Here is a 14459-nt window from a genome sequence, read left to right as displayed (position 1 = left end):
GTGCGCCACCACGCCCAGCTTCCAATTGAATATTTTCTTCCCATTTCCCAATATCTTTTATACATTTTGGTCCTTATTTACACTTTCGGTTTCTCACACCAGAGAAATAATGCAGTATTTAAAAATGTGTGTCTGATTTATTTCACTTAAGAGTATGGTCTCAAGGTGGCTCCATTAGCTAGAAAGTGTTGGTGACCACAAATTCACAATGGCTAGTTTTACATACTTCCCTAAGGGATGAACAGGAGCTTGGGATTATTAGTATCATCCTTTTAATATTTCCCATCCTTCTCTGGTTTGATATCGGTGTAATGCTTACTTCTAGAAATGAATCTGGAAGTATTGCTTTTCCTTCAATTTAATTAAAGTGTTTGAAAAGTAATGGCATTAGGTCTTCTCTAAATTTTTTGTAGAATTTAACAGTGAATCTGTCAGGGCCTGGGCTTTTCTTTGGTGGTAGGTTTTTAATTACATCTTCAATTTCATTGAATAATATGAGTTTATTTAGAATATTTATATCAAAAAATAGAATATTTATATCTTCTTGATTCAGCTTTGGTAATTCATATGTGTCTAGGAATCTGTCCATTTCTTCTGTGTTTTCTATCTTATTGGAACACAGGTTCTCAAAGTAATTATTGATCTTCTGGATTTCTTCAGGATCTGTTGTAATTTCACCCTTTTCATTCCTAATTGCATGGATCTGAGTCTTTTCTTTCCTTTTTTTCTTGTAAGGTCACCTAAAGATTTGTCAGTTTTATCTAATCTTTCAAAGAACAAACTCATGAATTCATCAATTCTTTGTATTGTTTTCTTAGTCTCCAATGCATTAATGTCTGCTCTGATCTTTATAATTTCCTCCCTCATATGAACTTTGGACTTGACTTGTTTTGTTTTTCTAGAAGCATGAGGTTCAACATTAGGTTGTTGATTTGAGCTTGCTCTGTTTTTCTGATATGGGAATTCACCACTATAAATTTCCCTCAGGACTGATCTCACTGTGTCCCATAAATTTTGATATGTTGTATTGGCATTCTAATTTAATTGTAGACACTAATTTGTTCCTTTTTGTTTTGTTTTGAAAGCCATGTTTATTGAAGTATCAATTTACATTCTGCAAAATCCATGAAGTGTGAGGGTTTTTTTGTTTTTGTTTTTGTTTTTGTTTTTTTTGTCTTTTTTGAGACAGGGTCTCACTATGCAATTCAGGCTGGCCTTGAGCTCACTTTGTACCCCAGGCTGGTCTTGAACTCACAACAATTCTCTTGCCTCAGCCTCCCAAGTGCTGGAATTACAGGCATGCACCACCACGCCCAGCAAGTGTGAGATTTGACAAATGCATAATCATGTAACCACCACTATAATCAAGTAGAACAGTTGTGGGACAAGATGTAAGCATAAAAAAGAAAAGCTCCTCTTGCCTCTTTGCAGTCAGCTCTTCCCTGATCTCTTGGAATCAATTCATGTTGCCAAAAGAACAAACTCTGATCACTAAAATGATCTATTGCACATACATACACAAGACCATGTTTTTAAAAAAGCAAGATACTTTAAATAGTTAAGAAATAGCTAATTAGAGTTGTTCTGACCTTAATAAATTGGTCTCAGTCACATTTGTAGAGCATATGAATCAAAGTAGTTTCAGATTAGGGATAGCTGATTTAAAAAAAACTAAATAATGAAATTTAATTCTACAGAAGTTAGTTTCTATGGGGCCAAATGCACTACAGGGCAGAGGCACAAAACTCTCAGATATATATTCCTATGTGTAATTGGGCTTGTCTCAAAATTCACCCGTGCTACCACAATAGCAGGGCTGGGCAAAACCCGTACTCTGCATACACAGTCAAACACACCTTATCTACTTGAAGAGCTTCACCAGTTCTTTCAAGCACCAAACCTTATGTTTATCAGCATCTTGAACTCCACTGAGCCAAGGAGTACTTCTGGCTGAAAAGTCTAATGTCTTCTTTAATTTCATCTGTGACTCACTGATTTTTTTTTTTTTCCAGTACTGGGGATTGAACTCACAACTTTGCACTTGCCGGGCAGGCGCTGTGCTGCTGAACTAAATCCCCAGCCCCTGTGACTCATTGATTATTCAGGAAGGTGTTATTTTATTTCCATGTGTTTATAGAGTTTGTGGGGGGTTTTTGCTATTGATTTCCAATTTCATTGCACTATAGCCTGAAAATATCCATGGGATAATTTCAATTCCTTTGCATGTACTTAAGCATGTTCTGTGCTCTGGTATACGATCTATTTTGGAAAACATCTGTGTGTAGCTGAGAAGAACATGAATTCTGATACTGTAAAGTAGAATACTCTCTAGATATCTACTAAGTCCATTTGTTAAAAAAATTTGGTTCAGTTCTGATATTTCTTTGATTTTTTTGTCTAGTTGATCTGTCTATTTGTGACAGTGGGGTATTGAGAGTCCCCCATTATAACTGTATTAGTGTTTATTTGATTTTTTTCTGTCTGTTAATATTTGCTGAATTTCTTTTTGAATTAAATATGTTTCTTGTATGAAGCATATTGTTGGATCTTGCTTCTTCTTCTTCTTCTTTTTTTTGTGCTGGGAATCAAACTCAGGACTTTGCACTTACCAGGAAGGTACTTATGCTACTAAGCTATATCCCCAGCTTTTTGGTTTTTTTTCTCCACCAATTTTGTCTTCCTATGCAGTTCAGGTTGAGCTTGAGCTCACTTTGTAGCCAAGGCTGTCCTCAAACTAGCAATGATACTCCTCCTTCAGCCTCCCAAGTGCTGGGATTACAGGCATGCGCCATCATGCCTGGCTGTAGATCTTGCTTCTTGATCCATTCTTCCCATCTGTTTCTTTTGATTGGTGAGTTGAGACAATCTATATTGTCATAACTGATATATATTGACTTATTCTTGTCATGTTATTTTGGGGTTGTTGGTTTCCTTTTTTCCCCCCTCTGTTTAATTACTTGCCTTACTTGGTGGATTCATCTGTTAGGCTCCATGGAGTTATAGCCCTTGTTATCTCTTTCTAAGATGTGTCCTTCAAAACATTCTGGAGAGCTGGTTTGGTGGTCATAAATTTCCTCAGATGTTCTTTGCCATGGAAGTATGTTATTTCTCCACCAATTTTGAAAGATAGTTTTGCTAGCTACATCAATCTGGATTGGAGGTTGTTTTCTTTTAGGGCTTTAAGTACCTAACTCCAGGTTCTTCTTGACTTGAGGGTTTGTGTTGAGAAGTCAGCTATGATTCTGATGGGCTTTCCTTTGTAGGTGATTTGTTTCTTTTCTCTATTAGAGAGAAAAGAAAGCTATTAGCTTTTAATATTCTGTCCTTGTGTGGAATTTCTGTGATCTTGGTTATTATATGCCTTGCTGTAGATTTTTAAATCATGGCTCATTGGAGTTCTACATGCCTTATTAACCTTTATGTCAAATTATTTTCCAGGCATGGGATGTTTTCTGCCATTACTTCTATGAACAGGTTTTTATATCCTTTGTGCTATCTCCTGGGGTTTTGTTTGTTTGTTTGTTTGGTCTTTTTTGAGACAGGGTCTCACTATGCTGTTCAGGCTGGCCTTGAGCTCACTTTGTAGCCCAAGCTGGTCTCAAGCTCACAACGATCCTCCTGCCTCAGCCTCCAGAGTGCTGGGATTACAGGCGTGTGCAACCATGCCCAGCAATATCTCCTGTTTTTACTTTGACTCTAACAGATCTTGCATTATTCTTCTTTGCATCATCTAGCAGCTGTTGGACTGATTCCTTGTGATCCTTGGCTATTATTAAGAACTCTTTCTTTTCATGATTGTTAACTGCAATCCCATTTTCTATATCTGATATTATGTCCTCACATGGGGGTCATTCTACTGCATATACTTTCTTTCTTTCTTTCTTTCTTTTTTTTTTTTTGGTCTTTTTTGAGACAGGGTCTCACTGTGCAGTTCAGGCTGGCCTCTAACTCACAATGATCCTCCCACCTCAGCCTCCCAAGTGCTGGGATTACAGGCATGTACCACCACGCCCGGCTTCTACTGCATATACTTTCAATGGAATGTTTAATCCTGATTATCTGTTTGAATCTGTTTTGTGGATTCCATTTTTTTCCTATGCTGGACATTTGTTACCATCATTTTCCTAAACTCCTCTATTTTTTTAAAATCTGTATTTGCTCTATGGTCACTAACCATGTCTTTCACTAAGATCACCATCTCTAGAATTAATCTGAGAAGTTATTTCTGATTTTATTTTTTTCTAGAGCCTCATACATCTCCTTTATTACTTCTGCTGTTACCACTTCAGACAGTCCAGGTGAGTGGCTTTTAAATTGTTCCACCTCATTGCCCCCCGGATTTGTCTTTCTGAGCTGCAAGTCTGGGGTTCATCTTGCTTAAGTGTCTTCTCATTTTATATGTACTTTTTGTTTAATTCCTGGGTTGATGCTTGTAAATTGCTTATGGCAGATAGCTTTATTGCTAGTATTTATTTATTTTCATTTTCTTGAGACAGGGTCTCACTATGTAGTTCAGGTTGGCCTTGAACTCACTATATAGCAAAGGCTGGCCTCATACTCACAGCGATCCTCCTGTCTCAGGCTTCCTGAGTGCTGGGATTACAGATATATACCCCCATGCCTACCTTATTGCTAGTATTTAGAGCCCTTAGGAAATTACTACTACTCAGAGATGTCTTCCAGGTATAGCTGGCTTTTGAGTTTTGAGTATGTTGTAAGATCCTACCTCTTCGATTTATTGGGGATGAGAAATTGCTGCCTATTTGGCCTAGCCCCTGCCTCTTTGGCACTGGCCTACAGTACTTTTATGACCCTTAGGCAATCTCAATTTTGGCATACCAGGAAGAATAACAGATTAGAACAATTATGTCACCTTGGTTAAAGTAGTAAAATCAGTAATAACATCAAATGCAGCCTAGAAAAAGACAAAGTGGCAACTATTAATTTGCCACCTTTAATCGTATGAACTAGATTTGTGGTTATATAACAAAATCTAAAACAAATCAGAAAATTCTATACAGTAAATATATCCGCAATATGGTGGTTTTGCCCTCACAGGGGAGAAAGTTTAAAAGGGATTGGGGGAGAAATAGAAGAGAAAGAGATTAGAATCAAGGCTGGAGGATAAAGGAAGATTCCATGAACTTTGGGAAACCGGTAAAAAGACAGGAGGGAAAGAGAGAAGGACAAAATAAAAACAAAACCAGAGCAGAACAGTAACAAGAAAAATAGAGGCTATGTTCACACTCATAAAAACCAGAACAAACGATCATGAAGAAGACGAAACAAAACAAAACAAAAAACTAGAAAAGAATAAAACAGAAGAAAAGAAAAGATGTCCACTTCAGTGTGTGCCTCTGCTACCACTGGTGGACAGAGTGGGCACACAGAGCCCAGACCCGTGTTGATTAATCCCAGAAAGCCGGTGGTAGATGTACAGTGGGGCAGTGGACGATCCCAGGAAGCCTGCACCTTTAGTTCCGCTGAAGTTCAGGCTGGTTTCTGGCTGAGGCTGGAGCCAGATTTGTTCGGCCTGCTGTCTTCTGCCGGCTTGAACTCGGTTCCCTGCCAGGTTGGACTTGGACTTCCTGGCGTCTTGAACTCGGCTCCATCTCACTGGGAGCCGCTCGATGGACTCTGCAGCTGCTCTGAATTCCGAGCTCAGATGGCCCCTCTCCAAGATGGCTCCCGGCCGATCGCCCTCTCCTGGGGGACTCACAACCACTGCGGTCTGCTGCGCCCACTGCTCTGTCCCACTGGCGTGTCTGCCTGGAGGCCTCTGAGTTCACCGGTAGTCACCGTGCATCTGCAGGTTCGAGCCCGTTCTCCTGTGCAGCGAGCCAGGGCTCGTGGAGAAAGTGCTGTTCTCCACCTGCTTCTTTTGCATTGAGGTCTCTCTCCTGGCTCTCCCCACAGGCTTCAATTCTCATTTTAAATTCTTGCTGCATCTCAGGGACCCATTTCCCTCCTTCTTCTTGTCCTTGTGTTGCTGTATTCTGGCATCTGGATACCAAATCTCAGAGAGGCTGTTCCTCTGCTGTTTGCCACTCCAGTATCTTCCCAGAAGTCTCCCACTTTTTCATTGACAATTGATTATCTATTTATTAAAGCAGTTACCTTAGGCATCTGTGATGGTGACTTTACCCTCCACTCCTAGATCAGCACTAATGGATGTTTTCTTCTTAACTATCTCAGAAGGACTGTGCAAATTCATGAGTAGCTTGTGGATTCTCATCTGGAAACGACCCCATGTCTTGAAAGCTTTTTTTTTTTTTTTTTGAGACAGGGTCTCACTAGGTAGTACAGGCTGGCCTTGAACTCACTTATGTAGCCTAGGTTGGCCTTGAACTCATGGCAATCCTCCTGCCTCAGCCTCCCAAGTGCTAGGATTATAGGTGTGTGCCACCACGCCTGGCAAGGCGTTTTTTCTTGTAGGGATTTTCAAGGTCCTAATAGGCATGTGAATGAGTCCTTTCACTCAGATTGTTTTTCTTTGCACTTCTGATCAAGTCAGCACATACTTTCTCCAGGAATTTCACATTATGGCTGCTGAGGGTAATCCTAATGCAGTAAATCGCCACCTCAGGTTCCATAGGTGTCTTTAGTATCTTTAAAAACCAAGGCAGCAGTGCAGCCTCCTGACTGCCTTGTTCCTCAGCAGGAGCGACCAGCAGTGAGTCAGGAGCAGGATCTGAAGCAACCGAAATCAGCGGCACCCACAACCACTTCTTCCTCAGGAAAAAAAGGATTTTTAACCGGGCGTGGTGGTGCACACCTGTAATTCCAGCACCAGGGAGGCTGAGGCAGGAGGATCGTTGTGAGTTCAAGACCAGCCTGGGTCACAAAGTGAGCTCAAGGACAGCCTGAACTGCATAACAAGACCGTCTCAAAAAGACCAAAAAAAAAAAAAAAAGATTTTTTTTTTGAGACAGGGTCTCGTTATGCTGTTCAGGCTGGCTTTGAACTCACTATGTAGCCCAGGCTGGCCCTGAACTCACAGCAATCCTTGTGCCTCAGCCTCCTGAGTCCTGGCATTACAGGTATGCTCCACCACACCTGGCTCCTAGGTATAGTTTTTATTCCCCCAACTCTCCCCCTCTTTCTCTCTCTCTCTCTCTCTCTCTCTCTCTCTCTCTCTCTCTCTCTCTCTCTTTCTTCTCTTTCTTCTCCTTCTCCTTCCATTTCTTCTTCCTTTGCTTCTTCTTTTTCTTCTTTTCTCTCCCCTGCCTCTCTCTATGTCTATGATGTGTGTGTATCCCTGGGATTGAACCCAGGGCCTTTGGAGAGGTACATTCCCAGCTTTTTTTTTTCTCCTTTGTTTTAGACAGACTTTCTCTTAGTCACTAAATTGCCCAGGCTGGGTTCAAACTTGCAATCCCGCTGCCTCAGCTTTCCGAGTACTGGGTTAGTAATGTGCCACCACACCTGGCTTATTCTGCCATCTTTGATAGCTCTGGCCACCTCAAAAGCCTCACAGCTGGCCATGGCCATAACGAATGCCTCCTAGCAACTCAGAGACTTGGTTTGGCTGCAGCAAGCTTCAGGTACGGTTCCAGTGTGGATGACGCCACTCCTACAGCAGCATCAACGTCGGCAATCTGTGAAGAGACCCTCCCCTACCCAGGGCCAAAGAGAAGGCCCGCGGGCCACTGTCAGGTCACTGCGCATACTTGCCAAACTCTTTCCATGCCACCAGTCTCCCTGTACCCTGTCACAGCATCTCACACAGAGTAGCTGAACTGGTTGTACAAGGAGCTGGTAATCCTAAAGTTTGCTGGTAGCATCAAGTGAGCTGGTCATACAGTGGGTGGCCAGCGGTCCGAGGACAGAGGGGAATAATGGAGAGCAACAGAAAGCTGCTGAGAGCCATGAGGACAGCAGTGTGGAGGGTGCTGAGTGGAAGTGCTGAGAGCCTCGGCACCCAAGTCTCAGCTGTTACCAACAAGCGACTGCATTCAGCCTACTTGTGATTTCCGTCTGAAGTGGGGAAAAGAACTCTCAGCCACTGGTAGCAGCTTTTCTCTATGGAGCAAGTTATGCTTTCATGCATGGAGCATGTACAAACATTTTGAAAGGTAGTATTTGAATTAATATATGTGCTGCTGAAGTGAGTACAGTCATATTTGAATTAAAAGGGAAGAACTCAAAATCAAAAGGGCAGCAGGACCCACAATTTTCCAAGGCCAAGAAGCAGGCTTGATGAAGCAGCTTAGCCATAGACAGCTGAAAAGAAAGGGTGAATCCAGAGAGCAAAGCTGAGGACGGCTGGACAGGTGGACAGGCTGGGCACTGACAGCTGCAGCACTTGCCCCACACATGTGAGGTCCTGCTTGGACCCGGGAATCCCAAGCAACAACTAATAGTGACAACAAGCCCACCCCACCCCAAAGCCAGAATTACCGAAGGTGAACTAGGGAACCCTTTCAGAGCAAGGCAGCACTGGCTGGAGGAGAGTCTGGACTGGCACTGGACCTGCTACATATCAGTGTTGATGGGGTGCCTGCCTCCTGTCTGAACAGGGTGTCCCCTCGCCTGCAGTCCTGCTTCACCGCTGAATTTTGTGAAGGTGTGGGTTCAGGTGGGGTGTAGGGGGCAAATAACACATCCTGTCTAGAGCAGAAGGAGCCACACCCACACTGCCTCTTCCACACCTTGGCCTGTTGCAAACTAGGAGATACTGGACCTCCAGCCTCTTGTGCTTAGCAGGACAAGACCCTTGGGGGTTTTAGGACGAATGGAGCATGATTTTCCTGTGGAACTAGTCATTCAGGGCTGCAGGGTGCACTGTGGCAGGCTGGCGCTGGTGGCCCCCACACTAAGTAACGCTGCCTGTTGTCAGCGTTCCACCGCTGTGACAGAATACCTGAGACAATCCACCCTGGGTGGAAGTTCAACCCGGGCTCCAGATGGCCATGCTAACATTTGGCCTGTGGCTGGCTGCTCGTTATAGTACTGGTGTGTGGCAGAGAAAGCTGCTGCCTCATGGCCAGGAACCAAAGGAAAGAAAAGAGGCCACACACAGTGCAGCTGGAAGGCCTCTTATGGGGCTCCTCTTCCCCAAAACGCCATGGGCTGCCAACCAAACCCTGTGTGTGTGTGTGTGTGTGTGTGTGTGTGTGTGTGTGTACATGCACTGGAAACTGGACCCAAGGTGCTTTACCACTGAGCTATGTGCCCACACTCTTTTATATTTTGAGAGTCCTGATAAGTTGCTCAGACAAGACTTGAACTTGTGATTTTCCTGCCTCAACTTCCCAAACTGCTGGCGTGCACTGCTGTTCCCAGCTTGACCGATCCTTTAACACAGGGGCCTCTGAGGATACCTACAGGGCTATGTCGAGCCTTCCTGCCCTGACACTGGGTCTGGTATGCGACTTGCCTGGGCTCATGGGACACTTGTGAGCATGATTCCATCAGAGACCAGTACATGTGTGCCTTCCCTTGGAATACACCCTCTGGCCTGTGCAGGCGTCCTGGCCATCTAGGCTGGTCATGTGGAAAAATGCAGGGTGTGAGGTGCTGCACAGAAGGAAGGCATGTGGAGAAATGGCGCCTGCTGTGGCACATATCTTCCTCCTAAGCCCTTGTCTGATCATAGTGGGACCCTTGGGAGGTGACTGGGTTGTATGTGCTTACAGCTGACTTGCTGTTGCGGGGCGGGGCCCAGTCAGAAGATACAAGTTACTAGGCATGGTGGAGCATGCCTATAATCTCAGCACTCTGGAGGCTGAGGCAAGAGGATCACAGTGAGTTTCAGGCCAGCCTGGGCTAACTGTGAATTCAAGGCCAGCCTGGACTACAAAGGAAGACCCTGTCTCAAACACCATTCCTCTCCCAAACAAAAGGAGACACAGGTCACTGTGGGGGTGACCTGGAAGGACAGATCTCCTTCCTCGGCTCTTCCCTCTACTCTCAGCTTCCTGTCCACCGTCCTGTGAGCAACCCTTCTGAGATGGGTCCCTCTGCCATGCTGCCCTGCCTGGGAGCTGCCTATGGATTGAAATGTGAGCTATGGGTGTCGAGTACTGTTTCCAAGCAACTAGGAAAGCAGTTAGGACAGAGGTGCTCCAGTCAGAGTCCTGGCCAAGCAACCCGGGAGGAACACAGTGTACCACACATGGTGCGGGGTGAGTGACCCCAGCCCACCTGCAGGACGAGGCGAGCGGCGGGGCAACACTGACTGGGCAGCTGAGTTTGGGGTGGTCTTTGATGTCAGTGGGAAGATGAAACAAAGTCCCCACTAGTGTACCAGCCCCTCGTCCACCACCTCCCATCACAGGACCTGGGGTTCAGGCCCCACTCCTCTCCTTCCTGCTCCCTCTCCCCCATGCCTGGACTCCAGTGGCCCCTTGGGTCCTCTCCCTGCTCACCCTGCAGGAAGGGTGGCCAAGCCCACTTCACTCCGAGACTCCCTAAGCTGCTCCTCCTGCTCCAGAGCCTCCTGGCAGGAGCATAGGCGCAGTTAGCCCAGCCCGCTTCCTCTGGTCTTCTCTGAGCCCAGACTGAGCTGGGTCGAGGCTCCCTGCTCCTGCCCCCGCCCCAACTCTCAGGGTCATTTCGTTCCCTGAGCAGCAGTCATGCCCCTCCTGGCCCTCTGTGCACCCTGACACTTGCTCTTCTCACTGACTCCTATCTTGACTTCTCCAGTGAGAAAACAGAGCCCCCACTTGCCCAGCCCCAGGCCCACAGCCCTGCACAGGCCCCGCTGCTGTGTGAACCCTGGCTCCACAGCCTCCTGCCCTGCTCTTCTGGTGTCGCTGCGGTCTCCTTTCCACGCCTCTTTCCCACAGGAGAGTGACATGCCGTTCCTTTCCCACGACACAAACGACAGGCATGTTTACTTTCTTCTTTGGTGCAGGCACCCCTCTTGCTAGCTGCAGCCTCCGCTGTGCACCCCTCCAGCGGATCCTCAGAAGAGCTGACCATGCCAGGCGTGGTGGTGCATGTCTATAATCCCAGCACCCAGGAGGTTGAGGCAGGAGGATTGCCACAAATTCAAGGCCACCCTGAACTTGTAGTGAGCCATTGTCTCAAAAAAACCAAAACAAAACAAAACAAAAAGAGCTGCTCATTGCTTTCCAATCTGCATCCTTCCCTTCCCTGACTCACTGAACCAGCTCCTCCACCCGGACTGTCCTTGTCAAGGCACTGCGTGGCCCAGGGTTGCCAAACCCACAGACTCACTCCTGTGGCCGACGCTGATACCTCCCACACCACTGTGCCTCATCGCCCTCTGCCTGCCCTGGAGCTCCCTCCTGGTCACTCTGTTTCTGGTCCCTCTCCTGTGATACAGGTGTGCCCAGGGCTCGGTCTCTCTTTTCTTTGTCCACCTTTTCTTCCACAGTGTTCTCACACAGTTTTGTGACTTCATCACGATTTGAAGCTTGTGTCCCTACAAAATTCATGGTGAAACTTTGCTTTTTTTTTCTTTTTTTAGTACTGAAACTTGAACTCAGGATCTTGCACTTGCCAGGCAGGTACTTGTGCCACTGAGCTATATCCCTAGCCTTCACAGTGAAACTTAATCACCAGGGCAATAGTATTAAGAGGTGGAGTCTTTACAAGGTCTCCCTCATGATAGGAGAGAACCTTTATAAAAAAAAAAAAAAAAGGGTTTTAGGAGCTGGGCACAGTGGTGCACATCTGTAATCCCCGCTCTTTGGGAGGCTGAGGCAGGAAGATCCAGAGTTTGAGGTTAGCCAGTGCAACATAATAAAACCTTAAGAAAAAGAAAAAAGTGGTCTGAGGGAGTGAATTTGTCATTTTCTGCTTTTTTCCAGGTGAGGACAAAGCAAGAAGGTGTCGTCTCTGAAAAGAGCATGCCCTCCTCATCAGACACTGAATCTATAACAATTCAGTCTTGGTTTTCCAGCCTCCAGAACTGTAAGAAATACATTTCCTCCCTCCTCCTTTCCTTTCTTCCTTCCTCCAGTGCTGGGGATGGAGCCTAGGGCCTCAGGCCGACTAGGTGAGTGTTCTACCACTGAGTTACATCCTCAGCCAAATACATTTCTGATTGTAGTCATTTGGGGGGCGGTAATCAGAAATCAAACTCACGACCTTGCACTTGCCAGGCAGGCTCAGTGCTACATTTCTATTAATTGCAAATTATTTGGTCTAAGTATGCTGTTATTGCAGCAGGCTAAGAGCTTTAGATATAACCAATAAGGATACCAGATTCAGCCCCAAGCTGGAGAGCTCTGCCCTTTAGCCTGCATTCATAGACCCACTTTGCTAAGCCACTGAGTTTGGGTTTGCTGTTCCTACAACACAACCAGGCCCACCCAACATGTGTACCACTGCCACTGTCCATGTCCAGATGATGTTGGCTCTAGCTGGGCACCACTTTCACTGCCCAGAGAGACTTCCTGCTTCTGCTCTGGCCTCCTACAACCCTGTGTTCCCAGCAGCCAGTGTGTCACCCCTCTCTATGTCCAAACCTATCCGTGTGTTCAAACTCAGGGCCTGCACCCACTCTCAGCTGTCCATTCACAAGCTAAGTCCTCCATGGCAGGTGCTACCTGCCCACCCCTTCACTGGGACCCTTAACAGTAGGCCTCCCATGACACGGTTTTGCTATAATCCAGGCTGGCCTTGAACTCACTTTGTAGCCCAGGCTGACCTTGAACTCTCAGCAATCCTCCTTCCTCAGCCTCCCTAATGCTGGGATTACAGGCGTGTGCCACCATGCCTGGCACGAGTCCTTCCAAACAGAAAACTTTCTTTAGCTGAAGACCAGAGAAATGAGTCAGATTTAGAGTGAAAGAATGATGTGGGGGCTTTTGATGATGGCAGTACCCCTCCAGAAGCTACGAAATGACCCCTTGCTAACCACCAGTAAGTGGGGATCTCACACAACCACGTGCAACCCGACTGAGCCTGGAGACGATCCACTCACACTGGTGGGCAGACCAGAGAAACCCATAAACCCACAGAGCCCTGAGATAATAAATACGCACTTTTTATGCCACCATATTTGTGGTGGTCCGCTATGAAGTACTAGAAAACAAGCTCCCCGGCTCTCTATGTAGGAAGAGGAGACTCAAGCACAGACAACTCTCAAGAGCCACTGTGGAAGGCAGCAGGGAATCTAAGCAGCCACTGGAGGGGACGTGGGGGCAGAGCATTTTATTTATTTATTTATTTGAACCGGGAATTGAACTTAGGACCTCCAGCTTGCCAAGCAGGCCCCCTGCCACCGAGCTATACCCTTGGCCCCAAGAGCTTCATCTTAAGGCGTTGCTGACCGGGAGATGAACGCTACTAGAAAGGAAGCACTTCTCAGTGACCCAGCTTGCCCTCGCAGACCCAAGGGGAGGGAATGGTAGGCACGGCAGCCAAGCCCTCGAGCCAGGAGCACCTTACCCTCTTGCTCCTTATGCTTCAGGTGCTTGGAGCCTAAGCCAAGAAACCATCTCACCAGGGCAGCCTAAGGCCTAGGGGCAGCAAGGGGGAGTGCACCACTGCTCCTCCACCCTGGGGCTGACACCCTGAGGATGACCCCTCCTCTCCTGTTTCTGGCACACCAACTGGACTGATAGCTGGTGGCATCCCTCCCCTGCCTTGCCTCCACCCTAACTGGCGTTTCCTGCCTGGGACCCCCTTGTTTTGGGGTGCAGCATTGGGGTTGAACCCAGGCGCCTTCGTGCTGAGCTTCATCCCCCCATTCTTTGTTTTTTGTCTTGAGACAAGGTCTTACTAAGTGGCTGATTCGCCCAGACTTGGCTGAAACTCGGTGATCCTCAGGCCTTAGACGAGGTTGGCAAGGTTTGCCACCTTGCCTGGCTCTGGGATCTCCTCTTCAAGCCAGGTGGACATGATTCCTGGTTTCAAGTCAACCTCCGGGGAACCTGCCCTAACAGCACTGCTTCCACTGCGGGGGGCGTCCACCTGCTCCTATCAAGCCCTTCCTCCCCTCTCCCTGCAGGACAGGGGTTCAGAGCAGTAAAGCCCAGGCTGGTCCCAGGCGCCGGTCTGCCGGCGGCCCTCTCCCGCCGGCTCTGGGTTCCCGGCCAGGAGATGAGGCTCCTGCCTCGCTCATGAACACCCTTCGCGGACACCCGCGGGGCCGTTCTCCACTTTGGGACCTGGGGTCCCCGGATCGGCGGGGCTGATCCTGAGCCAGACTGAGGGCCACGCGGCCTCCTCTCCGCCAAACACCGGCCCCACTAGGAGCGGGTCTCGACTTTTTGGGAGCTGGTGCCGAGACCCGGACAGCTCGTCCGGGGGTGAAGATCGCCAGGTTCGGGAGTCTGGCGCCGCCCGGAACGGGCACCCGTAGCCGACCCCGGCGGGCCAGAGCAGGTCGTGGGGCCTGCGAGGTGGCGGAGGCAGGCGGCCCAGGTCCAGATGCGGCAGTCGGGCGGGCTCCCGCCTCCACCCGGCGCACAAAGCTTCCCGCGAAACTGACGTCCCTAGGCCCGCCGCGCAGGCGCCGCCCCCGACTCGCCCCTCCCCCG

At 47.6% G+C, this 14459-nt stretch overlaps 1 pseudogene; it reads right to left on the bottom strand.

Annotated features, from left to right (window-relative positions):
* Positions 1 to 6118: 6118 nt before the first annotated feature.
* LOC102003996 lies at positions 6119 to 11405 on the bottom strand (annotated as a pseudogene).
* Between the last annotated feature and the right edge of the window lie 3054 nt (positions 11406 to 14459).

The sequence above is a fragment of the Chinchilla lanigera genome, unplaced genomic scaffold (genome assembly GCF_000276665.1).
Source record: "Chinchilla lanigera isolate Chin_1 unplaced genomic scaffold, ChiLan1.0 scaffold00112, whole genome shotgun sequence".
Lineage (NCBI taxonomy): Eukaryota > Metazoa > Chordata > Mammalia > Rodentia > Chinchillidae > Chinchilla > Chinchilla lanigera.
The sequence above is the reverse complement of the archived record's forward strand: the minus strand, read 5'-3'. Positions and strand labels throughout refer to the sequence as shown.